This window comes from Dipteris shenzhenensis, chromosome 23 (assembly GCF_047967505.1).
Source record: "Dipteris shenzhenensis isolate YYH24624 ecotype China chromosome 23, Dip_SZ_1.0, whole genome shotgun sequence".
NCBI classification, from domain to species: Eukaryota; Viridiplantae; Streptophyta; class Polypodiopsida; order Gleicheniales; family Dipteridaceae; genus Dipteris; species Dipteris shenzhenensis.
In genome coordinates, this window is record NC_141618.1 from 17,198,290 (window position 1) to 17,215,327 (window position 17,038).

The window sequence follows — 17,038 nt, forward strand, 5'->3', positions numbered from 1 at the left end:
TGATGAATCCTGAAGGTCAAGAGGTATGGGCAAGAGGACAAGAGCTTCCAGGTATCACAACTAACAATGCAGCTGAGTATAATGCTTTGATTCTTGGTTTGGAGGGTTGTCTTCAAAGTCAAGTTAAAGAATTGGAAGTAAGAGGAGATTCTCAGCTTATTATAAAGCAAATGCAAGGGCATTACAAGACAAGAAGTCCTCATTTGAAGGAGCTTAATCAAAAGGCTATGACACAATGTAGTCGCTTCGATTTTTGCAAGTTTGTTCATATAAATCGAAAAGAAAATCAAAGGGCAGATGAGTTAGCTAAAGCCATTGTAGTGCCAGACTGGGGGGTGGTTTCTTGGGTAGACATTGGATGGCCAAAACTACAAGATGTTCAGCAATATGTGGAAGAAGGCATGTTTCCTCGAGGGTTAACTCCACAACAGAAGCAGAGATTGGTTAGTTTTGGCCACGCCTCCATAAGGATGTATATGAATGTCATGAATGGAACCTATCAGCTTGAGGATGTTGATGGCATGGTGATACCCGGACGCACCAATGAGTATCACCTTAAATTCTTCTATGCTCGACCACCTTGAGGGCCAGCAGACCCTCTCTGTACTAGCGAGGATCTGTTGGGGGGGGGAAGATGTGACGCCCAAAATTGATATTTTTAACTTGGTATTGATATTGTTTTTCTCTATGTTTGATAAGAATTTGAGTATCAAGTGATAGCCTAGTGGCTCTCACTTATTTCTATTTTTTATGATATTATATGGGATGGAGAGGATGAGTGGAATGGCTCATTGTAAATACCATAGGTATGAATTATAAATACCTTGGTATGGGGTGAGAGTTATGTGTGTAGGGGATATTATGGAGTTTTTTAGAAAATAGGAAGAGTGAGTCGTATAAAGACATGGGCTCATGTCCATGTGTTCCAATAATATAAGAGAGGTCACATGCCAAGCGTGTGGAAGGCATGTGGAGGAGTGTGAAGTCAAGACGAATCCTTCTAGAACTCCTATGTGGAATAAGGAGGATGTGGACATGTGGAAAAGAGAGGGTCCCTATGGGCTCCATGTGGGGAGACTCTTGACTTTCTCAATATTTTAAGAGTCTTGAGCATCTTTTGATGGGACGCATGGCAAGAGTAGCCAAAAAGGACATGGATGGTGACATACGTGCTTATGTGATTGATGGGGAAAGGAATCTACAGGCAGCAATTGTAAATGGATGAAGGAGGTTAACAAAATCTCTATAAAAGGAGCCCTCCTCTCCCTTGTTCATCAATCTCTTCCACCATTAGGCCTCATGTTGATGTAGCTCTAGTTTCCCCAAGCCTCTTTCATGAGCCTTCTCTCCCTCTTGTAGATATTCTCTTATGTAGACTCTTGAGTCCATCTCTCTCTAGTTTATTCTCTCTCTATGAGTAGTCTTGGAGCTTCTCCTCCCTCTTGTATGTATGAAACCTCTTCTTCTCCCTTGTGTTTGCAGTGTTGGAGTGGATTCTCACTCTATTTGTAATGAAGGTCACTTCAAGTTCTCTCTCTCTTGAGTGTCTCTTCCATTTTCTTTCTTTCAAAGCCTTAGAAGTTCTTTCTATTCGGCTGCTCACTGTGTACACATGGTCCCTCTGTTTCCCAAGCCACCATGCGAACTTCTTCCCCTCTTCTAGGCAAAATCTATGAGGGGTGGATCGTTGATGAAGGTGGAGTCTTGAGGGAGCATCCTGCTCAGGCGAAATTAGCTTGGGTGGAGGGTAGTTTTCATGATAGTTTGATCCCCTGTTAGTGTTTTGCTCATTACTTTCTGCTCGGTAGTCCGATTATAATGAAATTTATATCAGCGTGAAGTCTCTACAAGGCGCATGTTTCTATGTGATCAGATCTTGAATCACATACTGTTGCAAAAAGTTATGAGTCTCTGTGTTTGATAGTCTATTTTTATGATAGTTTTTACCCCCGTCTAGTAAACTGTCCATAACTTTTTGGCCGCTTCTCTGTTTCTTACGAAACATGTATTAACACGAAGCTCTCTTTAAGCTGCATGTCTCTATGTGCTTAGATCTTAAATCAGATACTGCTGCAAAATGTTATGAGTCTTTGTGCTTGATAGTCTATTTTCATGATAGTTTTTACCCCCTTCCAGTAAACTATCCATATCTCTTCAACCGTCTGTCTGTTTTCAATGAAACTTATATCAACGCGAAGCCCATCTCAAGTGCATCTCTTTGTGTGCTTGAATCTCGGATATCATGTCTCTACTGAAAGTTATAGGCCTCTGTGTCTAATGATAGTTTGTAGAGTGTTTTGAGCTAAGTGTAAAGGTGTCTATGAAGGAGGTGCAATGTTTCCTCGGAATCTACCCATCCGACCTAATCAGCCCCTTCAAACTCCTCGATATATGTCAGTTCATGTCATGTTGAGCTGTAAGATCTTATTTCAACAACGTATCACTCTTCTCTTTGGCATAGACCAGCTCGCTGAGATTATGGCCTCTGCTGATCCTTTCCTTCTCCCTATGCTTGATTACAACATCACGTGGGATGTTACCATCTTCATTCTCATCTGAGGGAGGAAAGTATGGTGTGGTATCTTGGCATAAAAGCTTCTTTCTAATGTCCCATTCTCAATGATAAATATCTTTGGCAGTTAATTCGAAAGTAGCAGGAAGTGAAGAGATGCGTGAACTTTATTACCCCCAACTTCATGTCACAATTGTTCCTACCATCTTTGCCATTAATAGTTAGATGACTATGATTAGGATAGGAAAGTCTAAGTTAGTAATCTAAAATTTCAAAGTCAAAACGGAAAAGTTGATGAGTAAAAGCAGAGGTATGAAAAGGCCTTAATCTAAAAGCACTTGCATGCATAGTGGCCGATGACTATGGCTATGACTGTGGCAATGTCGACCTCCACCTTGCCATCAGACCTTCCTTGCCTCTCCCGATCATCGTCCCTTCACAGCAGCAGCACCTGCTCCTTTTTGATTCCTCTCCGCTTCCCTCACCTACACTGCAGCGTTGTGCGAGCTCTCGCAGACTCTGGTTTCCCTGTGTCTCTTTCTCTGTCTTTGTTTTGTTTCTGCTTTTTTCCAGTATGTATGTGGATGAAGAGTCGTTTTGGAATAACCCAGTTCACCTTATTGCTCCAAGTAACAATCCATTTGCGGATGAAGAGTCGTTTTGGAAGAACCCATTTCACCTTATTGCAATTCATTTTGCGGATGAAGAGCCATCTTTCGAACTCTCCTTAGTACATTTGATTTTGGAGGTTTTGATTGATTGCCCTAAAAATGTTGAAGTGCCCATCTCAGTAGGGAAACTAGATACATTGCACCATCGATTTGCCGCATTGATTTGCCACATATAATGTGCAGACCAAGCTGCAGATGACTCCGAGAAGGATAAGTTGGTGGCTGAATTTATGCAATATGTCAATGCTTCTCAGCAATCTTGGCCGTTGGAGGGAAGAAGACCGACAGCGCTTATGCCGCCTAGTACTGTGGTGAAAGTGCAGGTGAATTATACCCATTTCATAGACGTTTTGCTCGGCTTGGAAGGTTGAAGTTTGAACGTTTGTTTACCATCGTCAGATGAAGGGAGCACACTTGAAGTGCCTATCTGAAATTATGTTTTGCAGATGGATGCTCTGATGAGGAATAACTGGCCTGAAGAGGATAGTGGTTTAAGGACCGCCTTTACCTTTTCCATGCCAGCCAAAGTAGAGGAAATGCTTGCAGGCCAGGTCTATAGGGGATATGAAATTGATGCTTGCCTGCTGCATAGGAATCCTCCATGAAGGCACAAAGAATACTATGAAGGCTTTCTGTAGAACAAAATATTGGATTCTTTAGCATGACAAATACTTGGTGTGCTTTCTTATTAGCGTTGATGTTTGGCTTTAGGTGCCACAATCTGTTTCAACTGCAAGAGCCTGGGATGCTGCAGAAAGATATCTAAGTTTTACTGAATTCTGTGCTCTTTTGAGAGAACCGATGTATTCAGCGGTCATCAATTGTTCAAATTGGGAGGTGAAAGGGCTTGATCGCTGCTCTTTCTTAATGCTTGCATGGCGAACAGGCACCCTTTAATATGTCTGAATTCTGTTTACTTGGTTTTAGTAATTTGCACAACTAAACCCTTATCAACAGTCTTAAGAAAACTGGATCAGAGATTGTGATACCAAGTTCGTGTGGAAGTTTTTTCTGGTGCAAAAGGGTGCATATCAAAATTGCTGGATGGTGGTTGCGACTTCGAGACTATGCAAATGTGTAATAATTGTGCAAGATGAAGCAGTTTGTACCTTTCATTAAGAATTCTCTACACAATTGTTGGGCACATGCAACAGCTTGTCAGCTTGGCACATTGTTGAGCTTTGCATTGCTGGTATCGCCTGCAATTGTTTATGTTCCATCTAATGTAGGTCTGCCATTTGGGAAGGGGGTCAGTCACAATGATGATGCATAGAGCCTACGAAACATATTGAGTTGAATGGATGATAGTGATCATGTTTTGCAGTGGAAGGGTGTCTAGTAGAGTTAGTTGGTTCCTGCCTAGTTACATGAGAGTGGGGCGTTGATATCTAACATCCCCCCTCAATGTCCACTACTAGGTGAACTACTTTTTAAGCCCAATGCCGAGTCGATGAAAATGCATCTCCAACTAGTCTCTCCCAAGAGCCTTTATGAAGATGTTCTCCACATTCTCTGTACTCAGACAATGCACCAAGTCAACCTCTCCATCCATGATGAGTTTGCGCATAAAGTGATAATGAATCTCAATGTGCTCCCACTCCCTAAATCCTAAACCCTTTAAATAATCTTATATTTTGAGAAAAAAATCAAAGTGTATAATTGTGTGTAAGAAAAAGTCGTCAAAAGTTTGATGAAAACAAGAAAAATAAATTGTCTCTTAGAAAACTCTCAATTTTAAAGTAAAATTGCAAAACAAGTTCAAATTTACTTTTAGAGTAGATATTTTTTCTTTCATGAAAAATAAATGTTAAATCCTTTTCAAAACCACAATTTCATATCATTTCTTGATTGTTTTTTGAAAAGAAGCAAAATTTTGCATGGTAACAATAACAAAATATTTAAGTGTAATTTGATCTTTTTATTTAATTAGTTATTTTTATTCATAAAGGTGCCAAAAGTAAACGCACATTCAATTTCAAATTGAAAGGAGGAGGAGGAGTGGGAACTTAAGCATACATTCAATATGAAGAAACTAAAATATTCATGAGATTTGACAAAAATTTTCCAAAATCGATTTAAAAGAACAAATAAATTAATGAGAGGAGGGGAGAAGAAGGAAGAGGATGTTAACGGAAATGAGAGAGGAGAAGAGTGGAGATGAGGAGAGAGGGCACAACTAGAGAGCACACCACAAATGACTAACTGTACACTAGAATTAGTTGAAAAAATAGAATATATACAAACCCTTTTAGGGTTAGGGTTAGGGGATATAACCCTTTCCTTTATAGCACTCTATAAGGTTAGTGCTATGCACATATGATCACGTGATGGTGCTATGCACACATGATCACATGATGTTGCGCGTGAACTCTCAACACCTTCCCTCAAGATCAACATCATGAAGTAGGCCTTCCCTCAAGATGATGATTCTGGGGAATCGAAGAAGGACTGATCATTACATTCCATCACACCCCTTTAATGGGAATGTCCTTCCTCTGCATCAAACCAAGAGCTAGTCGGTGTTTCTCAAATAGCTCTTTACCGAGTGGTTTGGTAAAGATGTCTGCAACATTTTCTTTGCTATCACAATGCTGCAGTGTGATGGCACCAAGTAACACTCTTTCTCTGATGAAGTGCTCTCTGACATCAATGTGCTTTGTCCTGGAGTGATATACTGGATTTTTGGCCAATGCTTGAGCCGATTGATTATCACAGTATATTGTTGTTGGCTTTGACTCATCAAAGTAATCTGTTTCTGACAATAGTCTTCTGAGCCATATAGCCTCACATGCACCTGTAGTGAGTGCTCTATATTCTGCTTCAGTCGAAGACAAAGAAACAGTTGGCTGTTTGTTTGACAACCATAATATAGCACCTTGACCAAGGAAAAATGCATATCCCTATGTCGATCTCCTGGTCTCATGATCTCCAGCATAGTCACTGTCACAGTATCCATGCAACCGTGGATGACTTCCTCTGTATTCTATCCCAAATTGTCTTGTACCTCTGATGTATCTTAAGACTCTTTTGGCTGCATTCCAGTGAGACTGTATTGGATTTGCCATAAACTGTGCTAGTGAGCTTACTGCATAACAAATATCTGGCCGTGTGATTGTCAGATATATAAGAGATCCAATGAGTTGCCTGTAGTATCTGTCATTAACTGTAGGCTTTTCTGAATCTTTAGTAAGTTTCAAACTCTGTTCCATGGGAGTGGCTGCAATCTTGCAATCTGCCATATGAAACTTCTTCAGGAGACTGTCAACATATTTGAGCTGACTCATGAATGTGCTATCTGAATCTCTCTAGAACTCAATTCCAAGACAATAGTGCATAAGTCCAAGATCTTTCATGTCGAACTCTGCAGATAAGTCTTGTTTTAATTTTCTGATAAAGCTATCCTTGCTTCCTGTCACAATCAGATCATCTACGTACAAAAGTGCAATAGTAATATCTTCCCCTTGAACTTTGTAGTAGAGAGTATGATCTGCATTGGACTTCATGTATCCCAGATCAGCAAAATACTTGTCAATTCTGCTGTACCAACTTCTGGGTGCTTGCTTTAAGCCATAGAGACTTTTCTTGAGATGGCAAACCTTGTTCTCCTTTCCTGGTTCAACATAACCGACTGGTTGTTGCATGTAGACTTCCTCGTCTAGATAACCATTGAGAAATGCATTCTTGACATCGAGCTGATACACATTCCATTTACTGAGTGTCGCTAGTGATATCAAGAACCGTATGGAATCCATCTTTGCTACTGGAGCATAAGTCTCATCATAATCTTGGCCATATTGTTGTGCAAATCCTTTTGCAACTAATCTGGCTTTGTATCTCTGAATACTGCCATCTGGATTGTACTTCACTTTGTATACCCATTTGTTGGCTATGGCCTTCTTTCCTGGTGGAAGGTCGCATAATTCCCAAGTGTTATTTTTATACAAAGCATCCATTTCTTCATTCATAGCAGTTTGCCATTCTGGCTTATCTACTGCGTCTTCGAAGTACACTGGTTCTTCTGTAGCCATGATGGTAGTCATAAGAGCATAGTTGGTGGTTTCCACCTGAATTGCTTTGCCTTTCTGAGCATATGTCAATCTGGCTGGTGGTCTGCTTTCCCTAGTAGACCGTCTGAGCTGCTGTGGCGCTGCTTGGGGTGTTGCTGGCAATTCTTGCTCTTCTTCATCAACCTGTTCTGTAGATGATTGTGAAGTCGATGCTTCTATCTCCTGTGTAAATGAGGTTTTCCATTCTGATTCCTCATCGAAGATTACATCTCTGGAGATAATGACTTTGCGGTTGATGGGATCATACAATTTGTATGCTTTGCTTTCTTCACTGTAGCCAACCATGATGCATTTGCGTGACTTCGCATCCAATTTCCTGCGATGATCATCATGTATGTGAGCATATGCTATGCAACCAAATATGCGGAGATGCCCAATGCGTGGCTTGTGTCCAGTGAATGCTTCATAGGAGTCATACCTTGTATCAGTTCGGTAGGAAGCCGATTAAGCAAGTGGTTAGCTGTAGCTATTGCTTCTGCCCAATACTGATTCGGAAGATGCTTTTCACTAAGCATTGCTCTAGCACTGTCTGCTAAAGTCCCATTCTTCCTTTCAGCTCTTGCATTTTGCTGAGGAGTATCTGCACATGTGAATTGTCTTCGAATGCTGTGATTTTTGCAAAAGTTCATGAATGCTGAAGACATGTATTCACCTCCTCTGTCTGATCTCATGACCTTGATCTTTCAGCCTGTTTGGTTTTCTACCATGGCTTTGAATTCTTGAAATCTGGCAAACACTTCAGATTTCTCTTTCAGAAAGTAGACCCAACAATATCTGCTGTAGTCGTCGATGAAGGTCAAGTAATAAAGTGAACCATTGATGCTGCGGGTCTGGGCATAACCCCATACATCTGTATGAATCAAATCAAGAATACCTCGTGCATGAGAGGTACTTCTGACAAAGTTGGTTCGCTTTTGTTTGCCGAAGCAGCATGCTTCACAAACCTTTCCAAGAAACTGTAGCTTCGGAATCCCAATTGCCATATTTTGATTCCTGAGATCTAACAAGTACTTGAACTTGACATGACCATATCTCTTGTGCCATTTTGCAGATAGTGGCATCTGTTGCATTTGAGGTGACATGGCATGCTTATCTGGTACTGTAGCTAGCATCCTGTATAAGCGTCCTTCCTTGACACCTTTTGTTACTAGCTGACCTCTTTTGGATTTGTCTCTGATAGTGCATTCATCACCGTCGAAGATGACTTTGTAGTTGTGTTCCGTCATTTGACCTACTGACAAAAGGTTCTTGCTGAGCTTCGGAAATAGAGCACATCTTTGACTAATCCTTTTGTACCAGTGAAATTGTTCATAGGGATAACACCTGTCCCTTGAACCGGATTCGGTGTATTGTCTGCTGTGTAGATGACATTCTTTTGACCTTCTAATGGCTTCATTTCTGCGAACCATTCCTGATGATTTGTCATATGAGATGATGCACCGCTGTCGATGTACCAAGGATCCCGTTCCTCTTGGTCGACTTGATAGCTGAAATCCTCTTTGGGATTGAAATCAGTGTCTGGGTGCATTATATCAGTCTGATGCAATTCCTCACTTGCAAGAAACATATTTCCATGTTCATTTGCAAAATGACTGTGACTAGAATGTCCACCACGATGATTTCCTTTTCCTCGGGAATTCCCTCGATTACTGCTGGATTGACCGCCTTGGTCGTACTGCTTCTTGCGGCAATCTCTTTCATAGTGTCCAAACTTGTGACAGTAGTTGCATTGAATGTTTGACACATTGGTGGATGCATTCCCTCATCCTTGGAATCTTCCTCGGTTGGAATGATTTCCTCTTTGCTGATTCTGATGTTGCTGAGGATGATGCTGATGCTGATGCTGATGCTGACTTTGTTGATGATGACCACTTTTCTGATATGATCTACCTCTGTTTCTGCCTTTGCCTCTGCTTCTGTCTGAAGCTGTGAATGCCTGATCATTAGAATGACCTTTACGTGCTTGAATGGCCTGAGTCCTGAGTTCTTCACCAAGTAGAACTGACTAAAGTTCTTCCAGTGTTGGAATTTGCCATTGGATGGCAATACTCTGGACTAGATTCTCATATCCTTCTCCTAGTCCATTCAGGATTTCTTGAACCGTTTTTGTGGGATTCATAGTCTCTCCTGCTGCTGCAAGTTGATTGTTGTAGTCTTTGATGCGGAGTACATAAGCATGACCGGTTTCATTGCTATTGCGGAAACTCTGGTTGATCTGGTTTCTCAGGGTGAGAATCCTGGATGTGTTCTTGGACTCGTAGAGAGCTGCGAACATATCCCATGCTTCTTTTGATGTCTTAACTGTGTTGAGCTGTCCTAGCATGACATCTTGCACATTCTGCTTGATCAGGTGATAGGCATACTTGTCTTTCTTATCCCATTCTGCTTGAGCTCGGGCAATGGCAGGATCTGCTACTGGTGTGGAAACTGTTTGTGTAGATGTAGATCCCGATGTAGATCCCATTGCTGGTACTGTGACAACAGATGGAGTAGAGCTACTGGTGGCTGGATCGGCCAATGGTCTAGGTATAGATCCATCGACATACTCCCATTTGTCCTGAAGCACAAGAATGGTCTCCATTCGGTATTTCCATGTACCGTAATTGGAGTTGTCTAACTTAGCAGATGCCTCCAGATTGAGGTTGCTAGTCGACATGGTGCAAACAATGTACTCAAAAGTGTCCTGAAAAACTCTGTATGAATCAACTGCAAATACACTGAAGATGCCAAGTGAAATCTCTGTACCGTCGGTGAAGATAGAACTGCAATATATAAGATCTGATCTGTGTTACAAGGCTTGTGGCAATGATGCCGAGAATAGCCAAGAGGCTTTACAAGGCTAAAAATGATGTGCACGATGCCGTGAGATAGCCAAATAGGCTTTACAATGGTGGCATGTGTGTCTGAAATCAAGTGCTATCTGCCCACTGAATCAATCTGCAATGCCTCTGAACTCTGAAGTTTGCTCACTGAACTGATGAACGTAAGGTTTCAGGTAATGTAATGATGTGAAATCGGATGTGAGCGTATGGATTGACTCCGAGTAGGTACTAGTCGGGAATTTCGGGCATGGCTTAGATTGGCAACTTGGAGAATTCAAAGCGTCCCCTCTATGGCGATCTAGTCTACTCTGATCTAGATCTAAACCAACCGTCGATCGATGAAAGAGCAGCAAATAATTCCTTTTCTTTTGTTCTTTTTAAGTGCTGGGTCAGATGCGTCGATGTAGAGGCAAATGTGCGTGAAGGAAGTGGTTTTGTCGGTGAGGCACAAATGTGAGTGTAACTTGTGCCGAAATGTGCGCGTGATGTAACGAGCGCGTAGAGCACGAAAAAACGAGCGACTTTCCTTTTTGGAGCACCCTCAAATTCTTTCTGGATCAAGAGATACGACTTGATCTAGGTGGAGGGGCAAAAGGAGTGCAAATGGTGCTCAATGATGATGTGTCACTATGAGTCACATGCAGTGATAATGTGGCACTATGCTTAGGAAGAGGTGTGCCAATGAAGCTCTGTGCTGAGGTGGCAGGAGTGTGCACATGCAGTGTGTGCACAGTGTGCCTGGCAAGGGACTGTGCCTGCAGGGGTCAGTGCTGACTGGACTGCTGCAGACACTAAGTCATCATCAACAAGTATTCCAATTGAGCCAAGAGAATCTACAAGGGCTTTTACCTTCATGGAATTTAATCATCTTATTCCTCTACACATGATGCAACTCTTTCTTAACCTACATATTCTGTGCATTGATACTAGTGCTATACAACTTCACCAATCACATGCCTTCTCAAGTGTCTCTACGTCCTATATGGGCACAATCATACAGTTTGAAAAACTTACAAACAACCTATACATGACTTTCTTGGCCTTTTCATGCCATTCTTTGAATTCCTTCAATTGTGTAGCATCCAATATTGGCTCATGCTCATTGCCATTGATGAAATCCTATACTCCCTTTCCCATAAGGAATTTTGTCATCCTGACAATCCATGCTTGAAAGTTATCTTTCTCAAGCTTCTCACTACCAATGGTAGACACATTCTTAGACATTTTACAAGACAAATTTTGCAATGCAACTTAAAAAAACACAATTCGCACACACAAAGGCGAATAGCAACACTTCTACAACACTAAAAATTATCCCACACAAGGGTGTGGCAAGCAACAACTAGTCATTCTAAGTGACCAAAATGCATAACCATAGCAGCCCAAAACTTGCATGTGTTTTTAAGAATCTTTGCACTATAGGAACACATCAATGTTTCTTTTGCAAATTCACACATGAGCAAAAATTAGCCATGCATAGTAAAAAATGGCCACTTCTCTTGAGTGCCTACTAGAACTTTGTGATGCCAAAATGGCCCCAAAACAACCATGATGCAACTTTTTATGACAATGGACACCTCAATAGGAGGCTATGTACCTTGCACCAAACTATGCTACCTGTACTAGTATGCTCCCCAAAGTCTGAAAGAAAGGAGATACTCCATCCACCTAGTAGACCACTAAATTTACCTGAATTTGAGCAATTCTTCCAAAACAATAAGGGGATAGACACTATCCATCCTAACTTGACACCATCCACCCATTAGACCACTTGATTTTGAGCAATTCTTCTAAACTAATAAGGGGACATACACTATCCATCCCGAATTCACACCCCTCCATCCACCTAGTAGACCACTAAATTTAGGGGATGGGCAAAAAGTTAGTTTTTCGAGCGAGTTTTTAGGTGAGCTTTCTTTGTAACCACCTAATTGCTAGTTCTCTTAATACTCTCTCTCTCTCTCTCTCTCTCTCTCTCTCTCTCTCTCAACAACATTATAATTACATCCCTCTCTTTATCAATTAGAAATTAATGCATACACATCCATTCGAACTCATTTTTATAAAAAATCCACTTGTGCTTCACATTAATCTCTCAAAGGTAGCACTACTTTTTCCAATGTTCTTCCATTAATTTGTTTTGTGAAATAAAATCAGAAACTGTCCCTAGATGGACAACTAATTGTCTCATGTAAGGCAACAAATGTGAAAGGAGGAAGCTGTTAGAAGGGTCTCCTTTATATGTGGTTGGCACTATGTATGTGTTAGGTGGATTGTCTACCAACTTCTCCACATTGTCATCCACAAATAATGTTGCATCAGGGTCAGTGTGGCATCATTGGATTTAATTGATGTGCTTCCTTAATACGAGCCTACCACCTCATGCCTCTGTAGGAACTACGGTGCATTCTCTCTCGCCATACATAAAGACATAGAATGGTTGATGGCTGTGCACTTTCAAACATTCGTCCCTCAATATTTGTATATAACAATGCAAGTTGCCCTCTTACATCGAGCTCCATATAGCCACATCAAATATTTGGACGACTTGTAACATGAACTCTACTACGCCTAGTCTGAGCACCACCCAATTTGGACCAAGATCAATGGCTAGGATTGGATGTTCTCCTATAGTATTCAAACGCTTGTATAGTAGCACTCCATTCAAATCCAAAACCACCAGCTTTCTAGAAGTTAGTGGTGGTTATTAAAACATAACCATAGATTGAGATTAGGAAATACATCATACATGGTACTGAGAAATCAATATTTTTTTTACTCTTAATAATGCAAGGTACAATACCCACCATGCATCTTAGATATCTTCCCTCCATTTCATCACAGAGACACACGGTTCTCCACCCCATCTACACCATTGATCTTACCAAATATCCAACCTTTGGTTGACAATCGAGGATTGTGTCCCTTGCTTTGCAGAAGACTTCTATCAACTTCTCCTAGAACTTCTCTCCACATTGAAAGCCACCTGCAATAACACCACATAAAATAGATTTGATTCATGTTCACTTGTTCCAATATACAAGTCATATAGAATAAATACCTCGCACGGGTCTCCCCTCCTCATTGCATACCCAATCTTTTGTGTCAATGCTATCCATCATAAAGTCCTCCCAGGCGGTGTTAGTGGATGCGAGAATGCAAGCACGTGCATTACATGCAACTGCACATATAGACAAGACATGAAAATTTAACATACTTATATGTAGCAATGAATTTGCCATCGAAGAGAAATCTAAGAAAAAGTCCTACGTGATACATGCATGTACCTCTCTACCCTCTTGCAAACACATCGGCGTCGTGCAATGGACAGACTATGAACCAATTACTTTTCACAAATCAACAATTCCTATTGCGAACGGCCTTATTGTGACAAGGTGCAGCAAAGTTGACATTATCCCAATAAGAAGAATGACACCATCATTTGCCAACAAATGCGTCGCAACATGGAATCAGAGTTAAGTCTTTCCCAAATGCATAAAGAATAGATGTTCTACAGGTTTTTTTGCAGAAAGGAAGCCTAGAAAAGAGCAAATAAGCTAGCTGATCAGAAACTGCAGCAAGTTGCCAGTGGAAGACAGAGGATTCTAGAATTTAGAATTTGCTACCCAAAACTTTTGTACATTGTCAAAGGAAGGACATGTATTTAGTCATAGAAGTGGATAGCGAAATAGAAATAATAGAGTTTGATCGAGTTTTCCGATATGAAATAGTTTTTGACATCAGAGACTGTGATACTTGGCATGTCATTTTGTATGTAAATGATGAAGAATGGAGGGATATAGAAATGCCCAGTGACAGTGAGATTCCAAACGATGTTTATTGGTTTTGTCTCTGCACAGATGAAGAGTTTGATGATGTGATATAAAATAGGACAGTATATAAATAAAGTGTTTTCATGTATAAACTTTTGGGATTGGGTCCATCTATTCAAAGCTTGAATTTTGGGAAAAATGCACATGTGAAAATAATTTATTCAGAAGTGCATGGACGAATTTGATCTATAATAGCTTACGTGAGCAATGAAGAATGGATGAACTTACACTTACCACCAGCAAACTTAGATTTAGCAGATGTGTTCTGTTTTGAATTGGTGAATGATAGCCACTTCCAAGTTTAGAAGGAAGTTTAGTGCCTCCCTTTTCGTGTATTAGAAAACAGAAGAACGCGCTGTAGGAGCTTGAAGGCATAGTTAGTTCTACTACTTTTTTACAGTCGACGGGTGGGCATGCCCACATCCAGAGGCCCTCACTCAAATGGAGGTGTACATATTGCTAACACCCCTCTTAGCTCAAGATGTAAAAAGAGACCCAAAGTATGAAAGTGGAGCTATAAAGAGGTTTGGTGAAAAGGTCCATAGCATTGTCAATCATAGCACAATACTCAAGGAGAATAACACCACCTAGAACTTTTTCTCAAACAAAATGGTATTGAATCTCTATGTGCTTTGTACGGGCCTGAAAGACAGGGTCCCACGCGATGCAAGACAGCTTTGATTGTCACAAAGAATCATCAGAGAAGCGGCCTGAGGAAATCCAAGGTCATAAAGGAGCCAATAAAGCCAATCAGCCTCACAAGTAGCACTACGTGCAACATGGTACTCAACTTCAATGGAGGAAAGAGCAAATGTGGGTTGCAACTTACTAGACCAGGAGATGGCTGTCCCTATTCTTCACATCAGTATCCTTTCCCCTGGTAATATATTAATTGTTGAAAATAATAATTCTATGTTTTCTTGTTTGTTTCTAATTCAGTTAGGTACTAGTGGTCTAGGCCTAGCTTTTGAGGGGTGGGCCCTGCAGTTGGGGGTCAAGGGCATTAGTGTCCTAACAAATAAGAGACAAATATATACTCCACCTATGTTTCCACAAAAAGGAACCAATCAAAAGCATAGAATGAAATTGGCTTAGTCATTGATTAAAGAGAGTGTTCCTCAGTGCCTAGGGTGTGGGCCTAGAAACATGCAAGAGAAATAGAGATTGAACTAAGACGGCAAACTAATGACTTATAGGCTAAATTTGAGAAGTCAACCAAATGATGTTCTGAGAAACCCATGTCAAAGGGCCGATCTTCCCAATTGCGACCATGTCTTTACATTTGGATTTTGAGTAGTATTGGCTGAAATAATTGCAGTCAAAGTTTGGTCAACCTAGGTTAAAGTCCAAGTTGCATAAATGAAGGTTCACTTAACTAAGGTTGAAATAGAAAAAACTAATTCATAGGAAATGTTGCTATTCCGATTTTCTCTAAGTGGGCACCAAAATGGGCAGCCATCACACCTGTAAACCACTCCAAACGCATACATTAGTGGTGGCATACTTGCCTTCAGTACCTTTTCCTATTTAAATGCACACATCGTATGCTGAGAATTCATTACGTAGTGAAGGAAGTTCCTACGTAGCAAAATTTGATGGTTTCCTTCTTTGACAAGCTGAGCACTCTTGGCTGCATACTCTACCTCCCTCCAGCCCTTGATTATGATCTTCTTGGCTGCCTTCACCCATTACCTTCCATCATGAATGCTGCCATTTACTCAACTTGAGATCTCTGCTTTTTCCTACAGAAATTCCTGCTTTCTTTGATGCACACATATCTGCCCCATTTCTATTCAGTAATTGATCTTCTACTTCAGCACTATTAAATTCTTCCTACCCTTGAAATCCAAGTCACTTTCCAAGCCATTTCTAACCTGGAAGAAATCAGCCCATCATCCTCAAGTATGGTGCGAATTTTAAAAGGACTCTGCTTCAACTTTGCAAAATTATTAACCTGAGATTTCTGTCAGTAAATTTCCAGCAAGCTAAAATGATTCCTAATCATTTATTAAGTGGTTTATCTTTGCAAGCTTCTTCTTTGGTGGTTGGGCAAGGAGTTGGGGTATCTTCCCTTGCATAATTGGCATCTAGTTGGAGTCTATGATCTTGATCTCATCCATTGAATCTTCTAAATTCATAGGTCTTGTGAATAGACATGGGGTCTTGTATATATATTCTCTATCATTTGTTCTCAGAAGTTTGTAAGGCACTTTTGCCTTGCGTTCAATCTCTGTTAATATACTACAAGATCCTGGATAAGGGGGGGGGCATCTTGGCCCCTTAATCGGTGTACTTTGCAATCAATGTATATGGTATGGTTTCAATATGGCATCATGATTCATTTATGATTGATTAAAATTGTGATCCGCTCTAAATGTTATCATCTCTTTGAGAAATTAAACTTGTATAATTGAGGGAAGCTTGATAGTAGCACAAGGGGGTTTCATTGGTATCAGATCCTAGTTGTTGATCCGAGCCTTTGTGTCTACTAGTTCAACCCTTCATTGAGTTTTTGAGTCATGGCATCTCATGGTCCTGTACCACCCAACTTACATGAATTGAGTCAACATGTGTCTACGTTAGCCTAACAAGTACAAGTCATGGGTAGTAACCAAGCCAACAGATATGCTCCCAAGCACCAACCCCAAAGAAGAGGTACTACAGATAACCATGATATGGAGAGGATATCGTCTCTTACTCAAGGCAGAGCTCAAAATGTCAACCATTATTTGATGAACTATGGAAGCCACGTTCCCATAACTACATGAGAGATTGTCGAAAACATTATGTGCACGGGACAAGCCATAGCTCTCCTCTCTATGTGCTGCCAAATTCTGAACAATTACTCTTCATAAAACATGCACATTGTGCTTCACACATGAATAAGATGACACGTTGCATAAAAAAGTGTGTTCTTACTAGCCTTGTTTCAGACAACAAATAGACAGCAATGACTTTGACTTCAAGCTTATAATTGAAAGGACTGTTTGAAATCCTTCAAACTGTTGGTGTCAAGAGGACATAAATTCATGTGAAATTTCTTTTGACTATGCCGAGTGACTATGCCAAACCTTGGGGGCACGGGATAGCCACATGTGCGAAGAATTAAAATTCCTAGAGGGACCCTAGAATG

General features: G+C 40.7%; 1 pseudogene across 1 annotated transcript; it reads left to right on the forward strand.

The window, feature by feature from the left end:
- Positions 1-2,874: 2,874 nt before the first annotated feature.
- LOC147887069 (uncharacterized) lies at positions 2,875-4,264 on the forward strand (annotated as a pseudogene). The gene is made up of 5 exons (XR_015543192.1): positions 2,875-3,034; positions 3,367-3,506; positions 3,630-3,734; positions 3,895-4,083; positions 4,189-4,264. The product of XR_015543192.1 is annotated as an uncharacterized LOC147887069 (transcript).
- The last annotated feature ends 12,774 nt before the right edge of the window (positions 4,265-17,038 follow it).